Raw genomic sequence first — 22,558 nt, forward strand, 5'->3', positions numbered from 1 at the left:
TTGCTGAGAATACTCATAAAACATTGCATTTTGAATATGAAAGATCCCTCACTTTGCCTCACCCCCAAAACCCATAGTACCCATGAAGTGTTACTCCCTAGTATTGCAGTAAATCCTTTCTGCATGTAATTTCTTTCCTTTCCATGTATTTCTGTTGTGATTAATTCCCCCATTGTATCTCACAGAAATATGAATAACTGTAAGTTTGCATCTTTATTTATTTCCACCTTAAAAAAAATCCAGAGTTGGAGTTTTAAATCCTTCTAGATAGGTGTTCTCAGCCTCTTCTTCGTTAGCATCCAGGGCCATTCTTTCTTGGGGTTGGAATCTGTTTTATGTATTATAGGGTTTTGGTAACACTCCTGGAAGCTATCTCCTAGACCCTGGTAGCAACCCATCCCTCGTATGACAAGATGTCATACGTTCAGACACTTTTAGATGTTTCCTGTCTGTGACAGGGAGTGGGTGGAGGCCAAATTTTTGTTGAAAACTCAGTTTCACTAGACAGTCCTATGTCACTGTCCTGCACACCGTGGAGACTCATCCCTAACATCGGATGCATCTTCTTTCTTATTCATTCTCATTCTTCGTCTTTCTCTTCTATCTTGGTGACATCACCATGTAGACAAATAATAGCTCCCGCCTCTCCCCTTACCAAGTTGTCCAGCCACCTGTCAAGTTTTTCTCTGAACAGCTTCTGGATCCAGACCTTCCATCTGTCTCCAGACCACAGCTGAAGGCTTCCTCGTGGTCTCGTCCTCAACATGTTTGCCTCCCCGTGTCTCGCTTCTTGTTTCCACTCCCTCTCCTTCAGTCTCCCGTGCTCGGTGCCACCAGAGGTGACGCCCTGAATGTGCCACTGCTGCACTCTTGATGCCTGCCGACTAAGTCTCCGTCGACACTCAAGTTCTCTCAAAAGTACCGCATAGCCTTGCTTATGAACGCGCTGGTGTGCACGTATCCACTCGGAGGCAGAGCAGGCGATCTTGTAAGTTCGAGCCAGCTGGCTACAAGTGAGTTCCAGAAAGCGCAAGCTACACAGAGAAACCCTGTCTCGAAAAACCAAAAAAAATAAATAAATAAGCTTCATGAACACAGGCATTGCAAGATGATATAAATGAGGAAACCCAGTGAATGAGAGTCCAAGAAGGAATGCTGAGAATTACGTGACTGTGTCCAGGTTCAAGATACCTGGCTGCTGAAGCTGACCTGCAACTTGGCAACAAAATGTCAAATTCAAGTTTTAAACAATTGGCTTTGGTACTTTGATTTGCCTGTTGTGATGGAGTCTCACCATGTCACATAAGCTGTCAGTGAACTCGTGATCCTCCTGCCCCAGCCTTCCAATGGTTGGGGATTAGAAGTGTGCCCAGCTTCATAGATTTCTTCCACTGCTCTGAAAAGCTCTTCTTGTTAGAAACATTAAGGCTCATCTCAGATACCAATTTTCCATAAAACTTTCCTTAAAGTTTCTCTTCTGGGTCAGAAGGCAGGTTTTCTTTTGCCTGGGTCCTCAGTGACCAGTTTCTACTCCCTTTGGAGTCTCACCTTGCTAGATGGCAGTATGCTGTTTTATCTACCAGCTCATAAACTTCTTGTGGTCCAGAACCAAATCTTGTCCATCTTTGCATTACCACTAACATAATAACCGTCTTCTGTGGTACTCAACAAATACTTTTTAATGGCCCTGGCCATGGTCATCCCAATGACGTGTGCCTCATTGAAAAGGACCCACAGACTGATACATATTTCAGCTGTCATTGTCATCAAACTCACTCATGTATAGTTTATTTCTGACCACTATCTACTGGTTTATTCCTTTGTAGACTTTGCAGAAATTAGTATCCATATGTTTTGGAAGAGCTTTACTTTTTTTTTTAACACATAGTTGCATTTAGCTTGTGATTATATTACCCCTTAAGCGACTTCTAAATTCCAAAGGGGATAAGCAACAAATCTTATTTTTCCCAGAACCTACCCATTATTTAAGATCTTAGTACAATCACAAATACTTAGAAAATGTGGGCCTGATAGTACAGTCCTGTAATTGTAGCTCTGTGGGGGATGAGACAGGAGAATATACAGTTTGAGGTCAATCTGTGCTATACAGCATGTTACTGTCTGAAACAAACAAACAAAAACCTCTACCTTAGGTACCATGTGAACATAATTAGAAAATGACAAACTCATTTTCTACTTTGGATAGGTATTAGTAATGACTAAAGTACTTAAACAAAGATGTATATTTAAGTCTGTAATAAAAGGTAAAATATGAACATAAAATATTCTATGTCCTCTAATCATTGACATACTGTCCAATCTTATTCAATTTCAGCATTATTTAATTGCCTTCTTAGTGTTTGCAGATGATGGCCTCTGGTGACTCTGACAGATGCACCATAGGGAAGAGGATTGTGAACAGAAACCCCTTAGAAATTGTATACCCTGGAAGATGCTCTGAGGGTTGGCCAGCAATGTGCTTATAAATTTCACTCTCCAGGCTTCCTACCTCTATGAGAGAGATTGTGCTCTGATTAGGATCAGCTACCTTTGTCTTTCCCATCATAATGTGCTATATACAATAAACATTTTAATAACAAAATATAGATACCTATAAGTTTCAAAGCACCATAGTTGGTTAAGAGCTGGGATATAGGAACTGAGATTAACATCTTCATTGTGGTTGTGTGTTCGGCTTTGGGATGTTACCTCTGAAAGGTGAGCCACCTCCAAAAGGACATTTTCAACTGAATAGAAATGGAGAAAGGAGACAGTCTCACATCCTATATATCCTTGTGACCTATGGGTTATCATGGCTGCCAACAAGAGATGGAGTGTTAACTACTATTGGTTGTGTACATGTTTTGTTTTCTCAGGTTTTCCCTGCTAATCTAAGCATTTGTGCCTTACAAGAGAATATGCCCACCCTTTCCTTGAGGAAATTATTTTTATTGGCAAGTAGGAGTTGGTGATTTTGAGACTAAAACCAGTAAGCTGCCATGCCACATTCAGGAGCAGAGAGCATGATTCCTAGCCTGTGTTCATTTAAAAGAGAATCATTGCCTTACTTACTCCCTGATGACAACCCATGATATCTTGATTCTGCTGGGTTATGGCTTTCCTGGTAGTCACCAGCTTGTCAGCCAACTTTGTCCTTGCCAGGCTCTATCTGCCCACCATGTCAGGTCCTTTCTCAGATCCTGCAGCAACGAGGTCCATATAATCTGTGCCATTAAATCTTCTTGTGAAAGACCAAGAAAGGAAGGTTATTGCATGGAATAAATTAAAAAAAAAAAAAAAAAGCTAGTAATTTCCCCTCGGCTGATGTGTGTGTGTGTGTGTGTGTGTGTGTGTGTGTGTGTGTTTTATAAGAGGAAAGTTAAATAAGAATGCCTGTGAAAGTAATCAGGAAATGGAGAGAGCTCATTTTCCATTCTAGCACCTAATCCATTGGTGTGTTTTGGCGCTAGAAAACACAAAATATGCCTTCTGAGTCTACTAGGAATGAGTCTCTTCATTCAGTCCCACATGTGTTCTCATACTAGAAAAATACAGGCTGAACACAGTAGCAACCGTGTTCTTCATGCATCGCTCTTGGTGGGGGTCTCTTGGCTTTTGCAGGAGCCAAGTTTGATGTCTCTGGAAGGCAGATTCCATGCGAGAGGGCAGAATACTAATTGCCTGTTCCGAAGACTTTCCATTTTCCAAGGGGCTGTTTTGCTGGAGCCATCCCTGCTCCCAAATTCTGAGAAATATTTGTGGATTTCTCCGGAAGCCAAAGCTCTCTCTTTTGATTCCCATTCACTCTCAGAGGGGAAAAAAATGATTCATGCATCTGAGAAGCAGGGACTAATTCGACAAGCAGAATTCTACCAAGCCTCTGGCCAGAGACTTGTTGATCTAGCTCTTTCCATCGTTCCCACATCAGGAGGCTCTGCCTGCAGGAAATTGTATTGAACAACAAAAAGTTCTTTTGCTTGTAGGCATGGAACAGGAATAAGTTCTCTTCCCTTAAGGGAAAAACAGGTTGCTCTACTGGACAGAACAGTCTGCTTTTTCTAAGAAAGAGCAGAGTGTTTTCTCATAATAAATTCATTTCAAATGAAAAAAAATCTCATTTACTAGAAACAAAAGCATTCTCATTTTAGATTTTAAAATATATTTCAGAAAAAATACAAATAAGAAAATGTGCAAAAATCCCTTTGCAATGCTTCCAGCAATGGCTTTATTGGCTTCTCACCCCCTTTCCCATGTAAAACTTCATTAAATTCTTTGTAGATTTTTTTTTTACTGGAAATAATTAAAAATATGTTGTTCTGAAATAAGTTAATGAATTCAGAATGGGATCTTTCCACATGTATTTTTAGGGCATGAGGAGAAGGGCCTCCCTTTCTGTCGCCTGCTCAAAATTGCCTCCTGAGAAGTGTGTGCTACTGGCCATGAGAGCAGGCTGTCGGGGAGGGGTGTAGAGAATGCAACACCTAGGAGCAAATCTGGCCTTCAGTAGGAGATAGCTCCAATTACCCAGTAGATTTGTTCCAGCCTCTCACTTACTCTCCGGAGTATTGACAAAGGTCCAGAACCCTCAACTTTGCCTGGCTCTGCCCCGTTTGTCCCTGAGTTGACCATTATACAACATATAAATGTATTAATCATCATCTGTTGACTTAGCAATAGATTTGGAAAAGCAATTCTGTTCATCAGTCTTTTTTCCTTTCCATTTTATGGAACTGGATGGGAAAGGGAAGAGAAAGAAGGTAACATTTATTCAACTTCTTTAATGGGCACGGTCTTCCCTGCCTTATCATTGATGCTGTATCTCATTGAGTGCATAAGAATATAGGTATGAACGCATTTTACTAGTCTATACTCTCACTCCGGAGCTGTTGATTAGTTGTGCTTTTGTGACTTTACTCACTTACCAGGTGGATTAATTGATTATTTCCCAAAGTCTTTTCTTTCATGCCTGGACAAACCATGGAGCTATAAAGTGTAAAACTGGCACCAACCAAAGGGTGAGATTAAGGCTTCGAAGATGGCTTCACCAGCACAATACTTACTCCATGAACATGAGGACTTAGATCTTACCCTAGTTCCTCCATAAGAACTGGGTGTGACGGGGTGTGTCTCCAATTCTAACACAAGGAGATGGAAACAGGAGACACTCAGGCTCGATGTTTAACTAGCCTGGCCAAGTCTGTGAACTCTAGGTTCAGGCAGAGACTCTATTTCAAAAATATAAGGTAGGGAGCAACTGAGAAAGATACTCAACATTGACCTTGGATTCCCCCACATGCATCTGCACATGGTGCCGCATGTGTGTGCGCGCGCACATACACACACACACACACACACACACACACACACACACACACACACACACACATGGATACACACTGACACATTCACACAGACACACACACTGATCTAAATTTAGAATCACTAAAGAGACAAATCTCCGGGCATGCCTGTAAGAGCTTATTTCAGGGTAACCGAGGTAGGAAGACTCACCCTAAATGTGACTGGCACCATTCCCTCCGATGGGGTCCTGGACAAGATGAAAAAGAGAAAGCTGTTGAGCATCAGCGCTCTTATTTCGCTGTTCCCTCACATCAGCGCTGACACCTCTGATGGGAAAGTAATCAAATTATCTATTGGACTAAAAACGGCTGAACTATATACATTTAGTAGATCCTAAAATGGTGTAGGACTACATATCAATAAAGATTTGAAATATATACATAATAATATTTCATAAGCGTTCTATTTGATTACCCATTAATCATGGAAGGGTAAACAAAGACCCCATTGGAAACAGTTAAAAAAACATCAACAACAAAAAAATCAGACCAAGGTTTCCTCTTAAAAACAAAAGCAATCAAGCAATACTGTGTTATAGATGTGTTAAACCATGGGTGTTTAAGTCCTTAAGGGAATTAAGCCCTTAAGCAGTAAGGATCCACTCAATATATATAATTGCTCCTGGGAAAGGCAGAATCTCAACCAAAGACTTAATCCTGTGTAGGAGGTTAATTTGGCTTTCCTTGAATTTTTGTACACTGCTTTGTTTTTAGTTGCCATGTATTTTGAACAATTAAACATCTGCTAAATTGAAATAACATTTTCACTGTCTAATTTTAACATATGCTAATATTGTTTAAATCAGAACTACCAACACAAGGGTGATTGAGTAATTTCACAATCATATGATTTTATTACAGCAATTTATCCATATTGACATAGCAAAGAACACTTTTATCCCCTGCATAACACTAGGGTTGACCCAGGACCTACGGCATGCTAGGCACATACTCTGCCACTAAGGCATCCCCTAGTCAGGTCATTTTTTTTCATGAGCACTGTGCAAGCACAACTGTAAGGGAAGGTGGCTAATTTAAAGTCTATGCTATTTAGAACTCAGTTCAATAGGTATTTACTGAATATAAAAGAGTAGTGTGACAGTTAATATTGACTTTGAACTTGACAGCATCTATAATCTCTAAAGAGACAAATCTGTAGGCACGCCTGTGCGGGATTATCTAGATTAGGCTAATTGAGATATACACCCTAAATGCGAATGGCACCATTCCCCAGGATGGGGTACAGGACTAGGTGCTGCTTTCTGACTTAGGATGCAATGTATTCCGCTGCCTCAGGCTTCTGCCACCAGACTTCCCTGAACTGCAAGCCAGTTTGTTGCAGCAAACAGACAAGTAACTAACAGACAAAGCCATAGGGGTTTGCAAGATCCTGGAAGGTACAGAAAAGGAGATAGAGTTGGGGACACACATTTACTATCTAGTAGTGGGGCAATTCTAGTATGCAAATGAGTGGCTCAAAATATTTGGAGTCCCCAATCTCAGAGTGTTCATGCCAACTCGATTTCTTTTATCACGTTCACGTGGCCATGGAGTCTGAGTGAAAAGCAACCCATTCTTCAACTGCATTGATATGCTGATTCCTTCTTGATATTTTCACATGTTTAGTATGATTATGCTCATTTTACATTCATCTTTCCTTGAAGTATACTGTAACGCATGCATGCACGCATGCACACACACCCTTGGACACATATACACACAACTCCAAAGGTAAGAGTTCTATGTGCATTCTTTTGGGGTTGGTGGGAAGGAAGCAGAGAATGTTTCTGACTTTATTGAGGTAAGAGAGTGTAGTTTATATAGCTTTGTAATATCGCATTTGCAGAGTATTAATATTAATCCTTGCTTTTCTGATAGTCGCCTTCAATTTTATGAGTAGATAGGTATTTGGCTGAGGATAAATAGCCTATTCCCATTGGTTGTGAAAAGCTGAAATGGTCTATTCTTAATGTCATGGTCTTCTTAAGTTTCAGTCTTGACCTTGATGTTACTTACTGACTTCTCTCTGTGGGTACCTGTGACTCCATGGAAAAGGATCAAGTGTTTGTAATGATGCTTCTAAAGAGTTGTATTAAGTCGGTCAATATTCTACATGGCTGTCTTCATTCTCTCCATTAGAAAAGAGATATTAAACTCAAACTTTCAATGTTTTCTTTGATTTTACTCCACAAGAATGAAACAGTTTGGCACACGCCTTTAATCCCAGCACTTGGGAGGCAGAGGCAGGAAGGAGGATCTCAATGAGTTTAAGGCCAGCCTCGTCTAGAGTTCCAGGACGGCCAGGGCTACACAGAGAAACCCTGTCTTGAAAAAACAAAACACAAACAAACAAACAAAAAACAAAACAGAACAAAAAAAGAATGAACCAGTTTCTCAACCTGCATGCACATGTTCACTACTAGTATAGAATCTAAGATCTGCCTATTGGAGAGATAATGCAGGAATAATGGTAAGGAAAGATTGCTAACTGTATTGTTGTTAATGTGCACACACTTCCTAGATTTGTTTACCCATCTGGAACCTGGATAAACAAAGTGCTGTCAATGTCCACAGTTTGTCAAGACAAGCTTAACTACTGTCCTAATGAGCCTATGTGTTACAAAGGCTGGGAGAAGTCTTGGTTCAGCATGGGTGTGGTAGATCATGCAGGAAGGACAACTGCCAGGTTCACAGCAGCTTGATTTGTAATAACCAGAACCTGGAAACAACCTAGATGCCCTTGAACTGAAGAATGGATAAAGAAAATGTGGTATGTTTACACAATGGAGTATTACTCTGCTGTTAAAAAGTGACATCAGGAAATTTGAAGACAAATGAGTGGAACTGGAAAAAAATCATCCTGATCGCAATTTTAAAATATTGATTTTCCTTTTTTGCTATTGTCGATTGAATTATTGAATTTATTTTTTGATTTTTATTATAAAACTTATACATAGTCAGTTCTTCCCTTAGAAGCTGTTCATTTCCTATTATGAACAGTAGTGAATGAAGGTGGCTTGTCACTCAGCATCTTTTGATCACACTTCAGTTGCAGCTACTGGCATTATCTGTGCTAAACTTCATCATGTTAAGTACATCAAAGCTCCTACAGTGTGGTTTTTCAAGACAGGGCATATGAGTTTACTTTCTGTTGATACCTGTGAGGGATCATAAGCTAATTCTTTTCTCATCTTATGTTTTTAAAGTATTTATTTTTATTTTATTTGTGTGTATATGTGTATATGTGTGTGTGCATGCACACCTGTGTGCATTCATGTGAGTCTATGGTAGTGTGCGTGTATAAGTTCCCACACATGCCAGAAAGGATACCAGATCCCTAAAGCTGGAGTTACAGGTGATTGTGAGCCACCTTGCTTGAGTGCTGGGAATAGAACCTGGGTCCTCTGGAAGAGCAGTACATGATCTTACCTCTGAGCCATATCTCTACCTCTTTCGTTTCTTCTTCCAGAGCACTTTGATCCCAAAAGACCACTGTTTCTTGTCTCCTCTGTATTTTCCTTTTAAATCCTTTTTCTATCTGTTTTCTCTCTTTCTCTTCCTTTGCTCCCCATCAGCAACAATGTCCACAGACTCATTCGATGTTACATCTTGTGTATCATAGTCCATGGTCTGGGTCTTTCTCCTCCATAATCCCAAGAACTCGAGCCATGCTCAGTTCTTACAAACAGCAAGCAACGACTGCACCTTGGAATGAACAGAAGCATGGCATTATCTGACGTTGGATGAAGTCAGAATCGCCACATAGGGTGTCCAAAGGGATTTAATATTATAAATTTATTCTTTGCCAATATCAGACATATATAATATACCGTATATATAATATAATATATAAATATATAAAATATATATTGATCATATCCACTGTCTATTACTCTCCCTTATCTGCCCTCAACCACTTATGCTTCTAAAACAAATGCCCCCTTCCCAAATGGGCATTTTAATGACAGAATGAATTCTACTTTGGGGAACAAGAGGTGGTTCCTATGCATGTTTGTGGTTTCAGCTCACTCAGAATAAGGCACTTCAGGTTGTATGCTACACTATTCTGTTTTTATAGCTTGTTAGTCATGAAGAGAGAAAGCCTATGAGACTGTTTTTCATTTTTCAACAACTGTACCCCATAAATTCCAAAATTTCATAAAAAAATCATGAAGGATTAGACAGATTATATATTCTGTTCAAAACAGTCTTAGATAAGGACTTCCTTATTTTTATGGTATTTGCCCTTATTAAAAATATGTAGACAGTGTTCTAATTCATCATCATGTCAGAATCAAATCTATTTCTGCCAGCTTAAAAACACATACATATTCTTAGCAATTGCAACCAATCTATAATATATTTGGGAATAAGTTTACTAGGGAAATTGTAAGAACTGTACCAAGGAAATTATAAACCTTGCTTGGAAGACAGTTCATGAAGCTTTGAAAAGAAAGTCATAGAATGTCTATGATGAGGAATATTCACTACTGAAAATGTGTTAATTCATCACAAATGGACCTATAAATGTGTGTGCTTGCAGGCCTAATCCTATGGTCATTTAAATTTCATATGGGAAGGTCAAGGACCACTAAATGTACCCCAAAAGGTTAGGCAATGGGTTAAGAACACTCTAATATCAGAAGAGTCACAAAGTTGTGTCATAATTCAGGCACTGTGGTTTGATGTGGAATTAAGAACAGTGACTAGTGAAGGAGAGAAGAGAGAGCAGGACCTGGGCTGTGTCACAGGAAGCACTGAGGTGCTCAGGGAAAGGAAAAACGCCAAGTCCTCTCTTAGGAGACGCTCTCTCTGCACAGAACAAAGAAGTCCCATTCCACCCCCCCCCCCAATGTGGACATTTAATAGTAGATGAAGAATTTCAAAGCCACAGGTGAAAATGTATAGAAAAAATATTTATCTCAAGGTTGAGAATTATGTCTTACACAATATACAAAAGGTTTGAACCACCAAGAAATGCCAATAGAGTAAGTCTCTTGAACAACTTTCCTAAAGAAAATGAAAAGAGAAACAGGCTGCTGAGGAAAAGGCATTCAGTTTTATTATTCTCTCTAAAACTTTTATTACCAAAATTCTTTTGTGTGAGTCAAACATTACAGTAAAGTGTAGGAAGGAAAGAGAGATCAACCCCCAGGCTTCCTAAGGACATTCTCCATCCATCCATCCACAGCCAAGCCAGGAACCTGCATTACTTCTAAGTTCTCTGAAATGCGAAATGGAAATACTTGTGGAGGGCCCTCACAGATGCATTTGGAGAGTGTATGCCCAGGAAAATGGAATTGAAATGTTTTAGTAAGAGTCGAGGGCCCAATCCTTGAAGCAGATGTCTGTAGAGTTTTCTATAGCATGTAATTACAACACAATACGACTCGAAAGCATTTCAATAAAGTGTGGGTGGAAGAGAAGGACACTGCTTCAAGAGCTTCATTAGCTGTCTGCAGACTGGAGCTCTCCTCATTGGGAGGAGCCCTGTTTACCTTGCTTCAGAATCCATTTTAAGCCCCGACTGGGGTCTGGGTGGTCAGGGAGCAGCCAGGGTTCTCAGGAAGGACTAGGAACTGGGGAAGAAATGGCAATGTTTTTCTAAAAAGCTGAGGGTAGGCTCAAGCCTTGTTCGCTCATGGTTTCCAGGACAATTTATTTTAGTGCCAATCATGGAGCACGTGGTAGGATTCTTTGCTTTTGTTTCTCAAAGAAGCTTCAGGTAAATTACAACAATTACAACAACTCACTCCCATAGTGTCCTAGAAGGTGATGATATGATCTCTGTGTGTTCTGTGGCTTGAAGTTGAGGCTTTGGAAATATTTCATAAGGGGCAGTGGAGGCAGGGTGCTCAACATAATAATGATGAAGAGTATACACAGTTATCCAGAGGAGACATCTGTACAATTCCGTATTTCTTTCTTGAAAGTTCCACCCCATATGACTGCTACAACATCCTACAGTGGGGGTAGAAGGAGCTTGTTTGGCTACTGAAGCCATGTGGGCAATGGGGAGCCTTGCCCTTGATAAGGTTAGTAGGTTTCTCTTGGTTTTGTTTCACATTCTACTCAGCATACTTAAGCTCCTTCTCCTACACTGTATGGTTTTAAAAATATCTTACTAACAAACTATACAAATGATCCCCAAATTATAGTCTTCTCTTACAATGAGCAGTGGGCCAGAGAGTAAGTGACAGATAAAAGCCCACCCTAAGCAAGCTGTTTATATTATCCGCTCTAAGGTTTGGGTGTCACTGTGGAAGAGCAGACACAGAGTATGTAAGAGCCGGAAGACATGGTGGAGAGATGTGAAATGTCATCCCCTGTATGCATCACAACAATAGTCTAAACATTGGCTTACACCAAATGTGGCATTGGGTGCACGTAAGACCAGCCCTATCAACAACCAGGCAAGGAAGAGAAGGAGCTCCGGGCCTATCCTTTACCTCTGAGCTATTGACTCTTGATAGATTTGGGAGTGGGGGAAACATTGTCATTAGTTGAGTACATTGAGTATCCACCACTGTGTTGCTGAGCTCAAGAGGTTCCAGCACATGGGTCCAAAGCCACCGTCACACAGATGTCTTTGGTTTATCTTGATGTGTCACAAAATAAAACAAATGGACATGAATGTGAGAGAGAGATTTGTGGAGGGTGGAAGGTCGACAGGGATGGTAGAGATGGGGCAGTTAAGGGTGTGATGGTCACCATGTGAGGTACATGGATGGGAAATTGTCAGAAAATAGGGGTAATGAAATTAAACTTAGAAACAGAGTTTAAATGATAATTATAGGATATAATTTACATAAATAAAATTTAAATAAAAATTATAAAAAATATTTAGAATTAAACTTAAAAAAATTTAAGAATTTCGTAGACTATCCAGAATTCTTCTGGAAAAGTTAAGTTTTAATTTGTGACAGTTTGACAATAGACACTGTGATTGTGCCTTAAACTGTACTTCCTACCTTACCAACTCTTTTATGGGTCCATTATTTTAAATTACTAATATTGATATTTTCCTAGATGTTAGGTATATAGGAAAAATATGACACACTGTTCTCTGCAGACAGTTCACTCTATGCAGGTATGTGGTATAAACACAGAAGAGATTATATATATTCATATATATGTAATGTGCATGCATGTTTTTAGTGCACATATATGTGTGTGTGTTCATACCTATAACAAGCCCGTGTGGAGGTCAAAGGCTGATGTCAAGTGTCTTTTGTTATCTCTTTCCACCTTATATAGTAAAGTAGCCTCTCTTATTTGAACCCTGTACTTTCTGACAGAAACCAGTCTAGCTTGCCCTGGCTGGCCCCAATCTCTGCTTCCCAAGTGCTGGGATCTAGGTGCACTACATTAGCCCTGGCCGGCACTTATGTGGGTGTTAGAGATCCCAACACTGTCCTCACACTTTCACGGCAAGTGAGTTACTCCCCATCTCTGCATCTCCAAGACTTCATGTGCTCAAAGGAAATTGGGTGACTGGCAAACAAGGAGCGGAGATGGAAAGTAGCATCTGTGGTGCGTACTTTACCCCACCTTAACCATGGAGGTAGCCATGAGGAGGGACTAGTGGAGAATCAGGCAGAGTATTGCCAGAAAGATGATGCAAATGTTTCAAACTCTTTAGTGATGAATCAGGAGGCAAGTCTCCAAGGCTAACAACTCAGAAGGCACAGGAATTTGGCCTTAGAACCTTCCGAAAAGATAGGTGTAGCAGTCTTCAAAGCCTGATTGTCATAGCAGCTTGAAAAGGAGCAAGCTCATGGCTCTCCACACTGGGGTTTAGGTGTCCTTGGAACCAAAGACTCTTGCAGCTTGCTTGGGAAAGCTGAATATAGGATGGGATGCCACCAAGATCAGGGCAGTGGGAGTGAGACCAGCTTGAGTTGTGAGCGGTAATGGAAGATGAGAGCCTCAACCATGAATCACATTGCAAAGCTCTCCCCAACTCATTGAGACTCCGAGTAGTCACATAATCTCCCAGTGCCTCGGTTTCCTTTTCTGGAATAGATCTTTTCTCATGGAGTTGTAAGGATTCGGTAGCTGTTTCGTGCTCCGGCTGTTTACTAATATTTTGTTTCAACTCAATAAATGTGGATAACCTTGTTATCACTGCTGCTAGAGCTGGTTGTGGTGTTCTCTGAGGATGGTTCAGTGCAAGAATGAGGAAATGAGGAAGAGGATTTGAAGAAGTTTGATCACTAGGGGGCGGGGCTTAGCAATCAAAGAACCCAAAGAGTGAAGGTATTTACCTTCTCAAAGGAGCCCCTGAGTCTATGGTATTTTGACTCTGGGTTTCTAGTGTCATTTCCAAGACTTTGATTTTCCTGTTTGGACTTGCAGAGCCGCCCCCTCCCTCCCCCCCCCCATCATTTTAGGATTGGAATAAGATTGAGGTCAGCACTTTTGACACTGTGTTTTGTGGGAATTTCCCAGAAGTGGCTGAGGGCTTGCTTGCCTTGGGGAAAAGAGGAGGGATTGGGTCTCTGTGGCCTTTTTTTCCAACTCTTCCAGCAAGGAGGCACTTTGCTTCTATTTTATAGTTGGAATACCACATTTTACTTAAGAAGACCTCACTTCTAAAAATGGGTTGGAAGTCATTCATTTATCTGAGCCTTCTTACTTTTAAGACGAGAAATAGAATTCCAGAATAACTCCAGGTGGTCCAATCGTCTATTGACAGGAGAGCTACAATGAAGACCCACTGCTTCCCCCACCACTGTGCCCTTTGCTAGTTACACAAAAGTATTTATTATTGACTGACAGATACGAGACCACTGTACCCTTGGATTTAGCATCAGCAAAAGAAATATTTTTTAAAAAAACCCACTTCCAAATTAGCAGCTTTATACAAAAAGAATTTCTAAAAAACAAATTATCATTCACATGAGCAGATGACTCCCCTCTTCTCCCATTCCTCCAGGAGCTACTTGCTCAATTTTCTTCAAGTTGGTGCATTTGTTTTGTTTATAGTGTCATTTGGCTAACACTTTGATTCAGAAGCCTGAGATGAGCCAGGCGGTGGTGATGCAGACCTTTAATCCCAGCACTTGGGAGGCAGAGGCTTGCAGATCTCAGTGAGTTTGAGGTCAGCTTGGTTTACCGAGCTAGGTCCAGGACAGCCAGGACTGTTACACAGAGGAAACTCTGTCTCAAAAAAAAAAAAAAAAAAAAAAGAGATGAAGTAGTTATGAATTTGCAGTTGCATGGCATGGCTAGACTTGGTGGAACTTGCCATTGACCTCAGTGCTTGAGAGGCTGAGTCAGGAGCTTCACAAGTTCAGGGCCAGCCTGGGCCACATAATGAAACCCTGTCTCAGAAAACAAAGCAAAAACAAACAAAAACGAAACCAGGGAGTAAAACTGAAAATCTCATGACTGGCTTGAGGCAAAGACTATTCATAGTAACAGAAAAGAAAAGAATGAGGCGTGGAGGGAAGAGGGGTACACAGCTGGAGAAAAGATGCTCAAGGCTTGAAATGTGAACAGAGGTTTCAGACGTCCTTTAGCACGGAAACGCTGGGCTGCTTGAGAGGAAGATGGTGTGTTGGCAGCTTCTGATTTCATTTAAAAACAAAAAACAAGGAGCCTATGCTGGGACATCTTGCTCAGCCTCGGTGTAGGGAGGAGGGGACTGGACCTGCCTCGGCTGAGTCTACCAGGCTGGGCTGACTCCCCAGGGGAGACCTTGCCTTGGAGGAGGTGGGAATGGGGGGTGGATTGGGGGAGAAGGCTGGAGAGTGGGAGGAGGGAGGATGGGAGAATCTGTGGCTGATATGTGAAATTAAGTTAATTATAAAATAAAAATACTATAAAAATCCCATAACTGGGCAGTGGTGATCCACACTTTAAATTCCAGCACTGGGGACACAGAGGCAGGTGGATCTCTGTGAGTTCGAGGCCAGCCTGGTTTACAAAGTGAGTTCCAGGACAGCCAGAGCTGTTACAAAGGCATTGTTTGTCCTTCTTTGCTGATCTTCCTAGTGACTTCCAAAGCCAGAACAGTTTCTCCTGTCAAAATAAAAGTTCTTATTTGTCCCAATGAAAAACACATATGTCTGGGTGATCTCAAGTACTCTGGCCTCAGTCTGTGTGTCGCCTCTTCAAGGACAAGCTTGCTCAAGACCTCCTGCTGACTTGCCTGCTTCATTCTCAGTGGTTAGGGATCATCTTGTTCATACAGCCTCATATCTGCTCTCTGCCTGTCGCATTTGACTATAAGGTCCACAGAAGGGCAGGACCTGACAAACTAAGTTGATGCGTAGGATCTAGGGGAAGCATGCGACTCACTTGTAAGTCTGTGGGTGAGGCCTTTGCCTATGGAGTGACTAGGTTACAATAATGTGGATTTTAATTTCTTGCTGCTGTACAGACTTAAGGAGGCATTTACCCTCTGAGTTACTTGAAGGCAAAATCAGTGTAGAACAGAGAAGCCTGATTTTGTAGTTCATGAATGAAGGGGTAAATAAATTTAAATTATTCCATATGTTCCTAAGACCTATCAGAGAGCTTGGTATATATAATAGACATGCAGAACAGTGCTAAAAAATTTCTTTAATGAACAAATAAAGTGATTAATTATATTTACTTTTGCAAAAACAATGATTGGTTTATCAAAACCAGGAATTCTTTTCATATGTATAATACCACATTCATTCATTTATTCATTCATTCATTTGCCTTTGTAACAGCTGGATTGGCTCAACTGAGGACAGTAGAAAGACATATACCTCCTTTGTACAATTCTGAAACATCCCAACAAAGGTGACTGACTGAGGCAGTCTTCCTCATGGTCCATTCTTGATGTGGGCCTTGTCAAAGACTGACCACATCTCTTTTCATCTAGATATTTGATTTCCCACAACCGTTAGAGGATTTTCATCCAGGGATTCACTTTAGCTCACAAAGTATCTAAACTGAACAAGCAAACTCAAGTGGGTCGTTTTCTATAGAAGCGCAGAATCCTATTGCCCATTGGCAAACCATTCAAACACAGAAGTGTGTTTTACACACGCTGACAGACACATCTATAATAACCAACCCCAGCCTCCTTTTCTTACCACTTTATCACCCCAAGAGTGCAAGAAAAGAATGCACGTTGAGGCTTTTTTGTATTAGACAACATCTCTCTGCTTAAGAACACTTTTGACTATCAGCTTTCTGGTGTATTAAGAGTACATAGCGAAGACTTCCATGAAGCCTTTACTTCCATGTGTCAGGTAAAGATATTGGGCATTTTATGACTGTTTGAAGCTCCTACCAAGACACATTCTTCAGTAGGTCAATAGAACATTGCCTGGGTAATTTCCGTAGCAACAATTTATGTTAACATGGACACAGAGAGGATACTCCTAGCTGAGTTACAGAGGTATCAGTTATTGATCCTTTGTGACTAGGGTCTGGGAAAGGCACACACAAGGCTGAGGTCTACACTTGCAGCTGGCAGTGAAGAACAAGAAGAAGATGAGGATCTTCTTGGCCTGACATCAGGATGCAACTGGTGGGCAGGGGTAGTAAGACCTTCATTCTGGAAGGCACTGGAAGGTTGGAATAAAATGTGTGTGGGCAGCTGTAATAGCTGACATCTTTAGTAATACTCTTTATGTTCCCATAAGGCAGGTGTTAGAAGGCGAATGCCCTTTCTCCCTCAAATGGAAAACATCCAATGATATTCCCTGACAAAAATATTATTTTCTTTATTTTCAATGAACACAGCCTTTATTATATTAAATGAGTCATTTGTACATTTTTCATCTTTTCATTTCAATGTAGACCTACTCATTGAACTCCTATGTTGGTTGGCTTTTCTTGATTATAGCTTCTCTCGGGCTTTAAATATCAAACAAACAGAGAATAACAAAGCTAACGGCAAAAATAAACTAAGAGATGAATGCAGGAAGTCCCCTCCCATGGCCCTGTTTCCCACCCCCTTCCATATGAACTGCTGCCTCCAGAGGGGCATTTTGAAAGTCACCATTTCGAAACTGCTGCTGGATCACTCTGTGCATTTACTCTCCTAAACATCCTCTGTGAGCAGGGTCTGACTCTCTGTCTCATAGCAACTCTTATCAAGGTAATGGACCAAGAATCATTTCCACTCGAAACACAATTCTTCTAAATGAATCATGAGACATGGTTATCTTCATTTTCCCATAATAACCCCAAGAAGATGATCCTCTGGCTATACTCTCAAAATTGCCTCCTGTTTGTATTTATTTTATTCCATTTTCCCTTTAATTTTCTATATAAATGTGCCCTCTCTAAGAGGGCTGATGGTTTTTGGTAGCTATTGTTATATTTGTAACTCGTTTTCCTTAGCATACAGCTGATGGCACCCTTGTTAAAGGGCACTCATGTATGACCATAGAGTTTCCCCGAGGCTGCTAGGTTTCCCCATGGGCAGACTGAAGGTTGAATACCAGGGAGACGAACACACTTCCCTTTTAGAGAGATCGCGTATCCCATTCATTCTTACATCTTTCATACCATAGCCTTTGTTCAGTGTAGTGTTTAGAATAAAAGCCTCAAAGCCAGGGGACCATCAAGGAGTCAGAAACAAACGATCCTGGGTCATTTTCCATTTTTTTTTTTTGTCAGTTTGGAATCAGCTGCTTAATACTAGGTCTTGTTAGAATGATGGAGACTTCCATCTCAATGCTTTAAGGGTCTGTCTTTTCAGTTTTCTGATCTCTCTACTGCTTTTGGAAGTATTGCCTTGGGAGCCCAACCACCCTCTGTACATTGAGACAGAATGCCCCTCTTCAGGGCCAGAAGCTCCACAGCCTCCTCAGTTCCCTCCCCCTACCTCCACTGAGCCTGCTTGGTCTTTGAGATTACTGCCTCTTATTTTTTCGTTTAATTTATTATTTGAAAATTTTGTGCTCATGGACAGTGCATCTTGAGCATTTCCTATTCTTTATGACCTACAGTTTTATTGTATTTTTTTTTAACTAAGTCATTCCAAGTCCTATTAACAATCACTGCAAAATCACCTTCTAGAATCTCTGCCTTCAACCTCATCCCATGCTTCAAGAATCTGTTTCTGCCTTGGGCCACATTTACTGTCTACTTTTCTTCTTTCCCATCCCCAAGGGCATCACTTCTGGACCACAAACTTATGCTTATCTCCCTTGGTTTCTCTGAAATGTCAACACTGCTGCCACTTTCTTCTTGCCTTGAGATATCCCTCCTCCCTAGTTCTTTCCTATCTCCTGGACTGTAACTCCTGTCTGCTCTCAGCAGGCTCATCTTGCTCTTAGATGTCCTGCCCTAAGATGATGCCCTTCATTCCCTCTGTGTACTCCAAAGCTGAGCTCCAGATCCACCATTTCCCAAGGTCCCTTTGGATATCACAGGGTCTATTTGGAAGTACAATTCTTACATCCTTTTGACTTTTTCTACAGAGATAAGTGTATCATTGTGTCCCAAGACTTTTTCTATTTCTGAGTTGGAAGTAATTCAGGACAGAGAAGAGCAAGACGCTCCTAACATTTCAGCTACTTTAGTCTAGTGACTGTTTCTTACCCAGATCCTTGTTTAATATAAGTATCTTCTTTGGCAGGTGACCTTCTCATTGAGACACCTAGAATCTTCTAGTTTCCATATCTGCCTCCTATGAGATTTTTAAGTGCTCCAGATTCAGGTATGAGGTGGAGGAAAGATTAGGAAGCACATGCCCATTTCTTAATATTCATCATAAAGGCAATTTCAATAGCTTCTTATCATTTTCCATTGGCCAGACTCCAGTGACGTTCCCATCCTTACTCTCAAGGAGATGAAGAAATGTCATCTATGAGGAAACCTGGGAGGGCAGGGGAAAAGCATTTAGCAATCCTTAGCTTGTGTCAGAGTTCTCTTCTGGCTGGCAAATATCCATCCCCCAAACAGAGCATACCATCGACACAACTGAGGTGATGTAAGGTCACCTCAGACACACCATTCAACTCAAAGATGTCATTGTACTTTCCTCTCTAGTGTGCTAGCCTCACCCACAAGTGCACCCAGTGACCAATGAAGGAGCAAAGGTAAAACTGCCGCTACAAAAAAATGTCTATCCAGAGAAAATGGTAGAAGGACAGGATCCATCCTCTGTTCCCACAGAAGCTGTGGAGTCTGATGCATAGACCTGGGGTGATTCCTACTCTGAGAGGCTGCAAAGCTCTTTCGTCCTTAATTTTTGCTTTTTTAATTTAAAATTAAAATTTTTAATTTTTTTGAAGGAAAACTTTCAGGTTTTCTTTCAGCCTGATAAGTAGCCTGGAGTTCAGGCTTCCCATTTGTTTGATGGGAAGGCTGTCTCGGAACACAGATGATTTCTTCTTAGTTCTGTATATTGAAACTTAGAAGCGCCTAAAGTCTTTTTTTAAGACATGATTTTTAGAGTGCTAATTTTGCTTTATGATTGTTGTTTATTTTTAATGGACATGTATGCAATTTGTATTTTATGTGTCTACAGTGTACAACATAAAGGTTTGAGATATGTGTATACAGTGGAGTGGTTAAAGAAGCTAACTACCATAAGCATTATCTCATGTAATTATCACATATAATAGTGAGCACACTTGACGTCTACTCTTTGGGCACTTGCCTGTATACATTCACTGCTGTTCAACATGGCTCTCATATTTTTTCCACTTAACTGAACCTTTAGACCTTTGACTATGTTACCCCGCCCCCTCTTCCCAGTCCTGGGCAACTACCATTCTACTCTCTGCTTCTAATAGTCAGACAACTTTGGATTCCACGTGCATATGAAATCTGGTGGTATGTGTTTTCTGTGCCTAAATTACTTCACTTAAACTAATGTTCTTCAAGTTCATCCATGTTGTTGAAAATGACAGGGTTTCCTCCATTTTTACAGCTGAGTAGCAGTCTGTCATGAATATATATTTTATATAATACCACATTGTCTAACCATTTATCATTTCATGGGAATTTTAATTGCTTCCACCTGTTGGCTACTGTGAGTAATGTTTATAAGAACAAGAGAGTGCAGGTGTATAGGCATGTATCTAGACATGCCCAGGGGTGAGGCTACTTGATCATATAGTAACTCTGTTTTCCATTTATTTCAGAATCTCCAGATTGCTCTCCATAGATGCTGTACCAATTTTCACTCCTACCAATAGTGTGTATTGTTTTTTTTTCTCACATACAGGTCTGATATTTGAGAGAGAGAGAGAGAGAGAGAGAGAGAGAGAGAGAGAGAGAGAGAGAGAGAGAGAGAGAAAGAATGTTTGAAGATCAGAGGAAAAAATTCAAGTGTCATTCCAGAGACACTGTTCATCTTATTTTGACACAGACCTGGAAATTGCCAAGTAGTCTAGGCTGGCTGGCCAGTGAGACCCAGGGATATTCTTATACCTACCTCTCTGGCACTGAGATTACAAGTAGACTACTACTCCTGGCTTTCCCAAAAAAGTTCTGGGGTTTGAACTTGGGTCCTTATAGTGGCAAAGCTAACACTTTCCTGACTGAGCTGTCTCTGCAGCCTCGAGTCTGGTATTCTCATCAACTCCTTCGTCATTCAGTTTCCTTCATAGAGTTTGTTGTTGACCACCTTAAGAATTGTGAAATCCTAAGTGTGGATGGAAGGCGTCTTTTGCTTCTCTCCTTGTTATAGGACTAAGGGACGGTTTTATCTCTGTCACTGTAGAACTCTGAAGAATGCCCAAATCTGTAGATGCTTAAGATCCTGGTGTACAATGATGTTGTATTTACATATAACCTCTCCCACAGTCTCATACATTCTTCCCATCTTTAGGGTATGTATAGTATCTAATGCTGCAGATGCTATATACATAGTGACTGTGCTGTATTGTCTAGGGAATAACGGCCAGGAGAAAACCTCACGTTCAGCACACACGTTTTCATTACAGGCTGACAATGCAGTAGAGGGTTGGTTGAGTCTGCAGGTGTAGGAACCCCGGGCACGGAGGGCTGACTGTACTTTGTAAGCTGAGCAGTCCTACTAGGCCTTTCAGACCTAAGGTCCCTTTCAACTTCATCTCTTCATACTTGCTTTAAGACGGAAGTGGTTAGCACTGGCACACTTACAAGCCCATTCATCTTTGGTTTCCCTCCATTCCCTTCCGTTCTTGCTCGAAGATCATTTCAGCCCCACCTGCACTGACCCTGCTCTTGTGCTTCCTTCCCGATGGCACAGAGCCCACTGTCTGCCATTGTTCTGACCACTTCTGCAGGAACGCCGCCTTCCTGCCAAGTTACCTCAGAGCAGTTAGTTTGCAGTCCAGTAGCGGGACCCTCCCTTGCTCTGCCATCTGCTTCCTGGTCACCCGGCCTTAAGGAGAGCAACATCCTCTATGGTCCTAGTCTTCTTCAAGTGCCAAGCTATTTCTTACTCTGCCTTGGCTTAGGTGTTTCTTCTCGGACTTCCAGTGCAACATGGATGGCTCTGCCTCTGTGTTCAGTCAGGAGCAAATGGAGTTATTGGTTCAGAGCCACATAACTTAGTAAGCGGAGTCACCAAGATTCAAACCCAGGAGCTGAATTCCGGCATCTACATCCCTTTCTTTTAAAGGTTCACCCCTTTCAAAATTTTATAACATGCCAGTTCCAGCACTTTTCTGCATACTACACGTAAGCAAATCACTCAGATGTATGGATATTCATGTGGTTGGCATATTTCAGGTCATGGGCTTCATGAAAGATGACACAGCATTAGAAATGCAGGTCTTTAAATACAGTTGATCTCCCCTCTGTTGATTTTAAATGGCTTCTTAATTTGTAACTCCACTTTCTAACCATGTTGTACATTTTGTTTTCAAGACAACTAAATTAAATGATTTATGTTGATCTCCTGGGCCTCCTCAATTCTGTTGGTCAGTTTTCTTTTACACAAAGAGAGCCTTCCATTCTGGAGGATGAGCTTTTCTTAAGATGTACAGGTGCAGCTTGGGTCAGTAGAGTTCTTTGTTTCTCGCAAGGATGAAATGTTACCTTACGGCTTCTGAAAAACAGGCTTTCAATTTTATAGAGGAGAAACTTCCAGAACATTCTATGAGCAAATTCTCTCTCAAGTCCTGCTTCTTTCCCCCATGACTTAAGGGCAAATGGACCACATTTGAAGAGAGTAAGTGGCAGAACAAGGCTCCCCACAAGGGGATTCCGAGGTGCGCTAAAAGGCGCACTGATATGATGCCTGCAGGAGCTGGTCCTTGCAG

At 41.1% G+C, this 22,558-nt stretch overlaps 1 protein-coding gene across 1 annotated transcript in view; it reads left to right on the top strand.

Moving 5' to 3' along the window:
- Esr1 (estrogen receptor 1) overlaps positions 1-22,558 on the top strand; it is a 262,421-nt gene that overhangs the window by 201,410 nt on the left and 38,453 nt on the right. The gene's annotated exons all lie outside the window — the stretch shown is intronic.

The sequence above is a fragment of the Peromyscus leucopus genome, chromosome 8a (assembly GCF_004664715.2).
Source record: "Peromyscus leucopus breed LL Stock chromosome 8a, UCI_PerLeu_2.1, whole genome shotgun sequence".
In the NCBI taxonomy this organism is placed as follows: Eukaryota; Metazoa; Chordata; class Mammalia; order Rodentia; family Cricetidae; genus Peromyscus; species Peromyscus leucopus.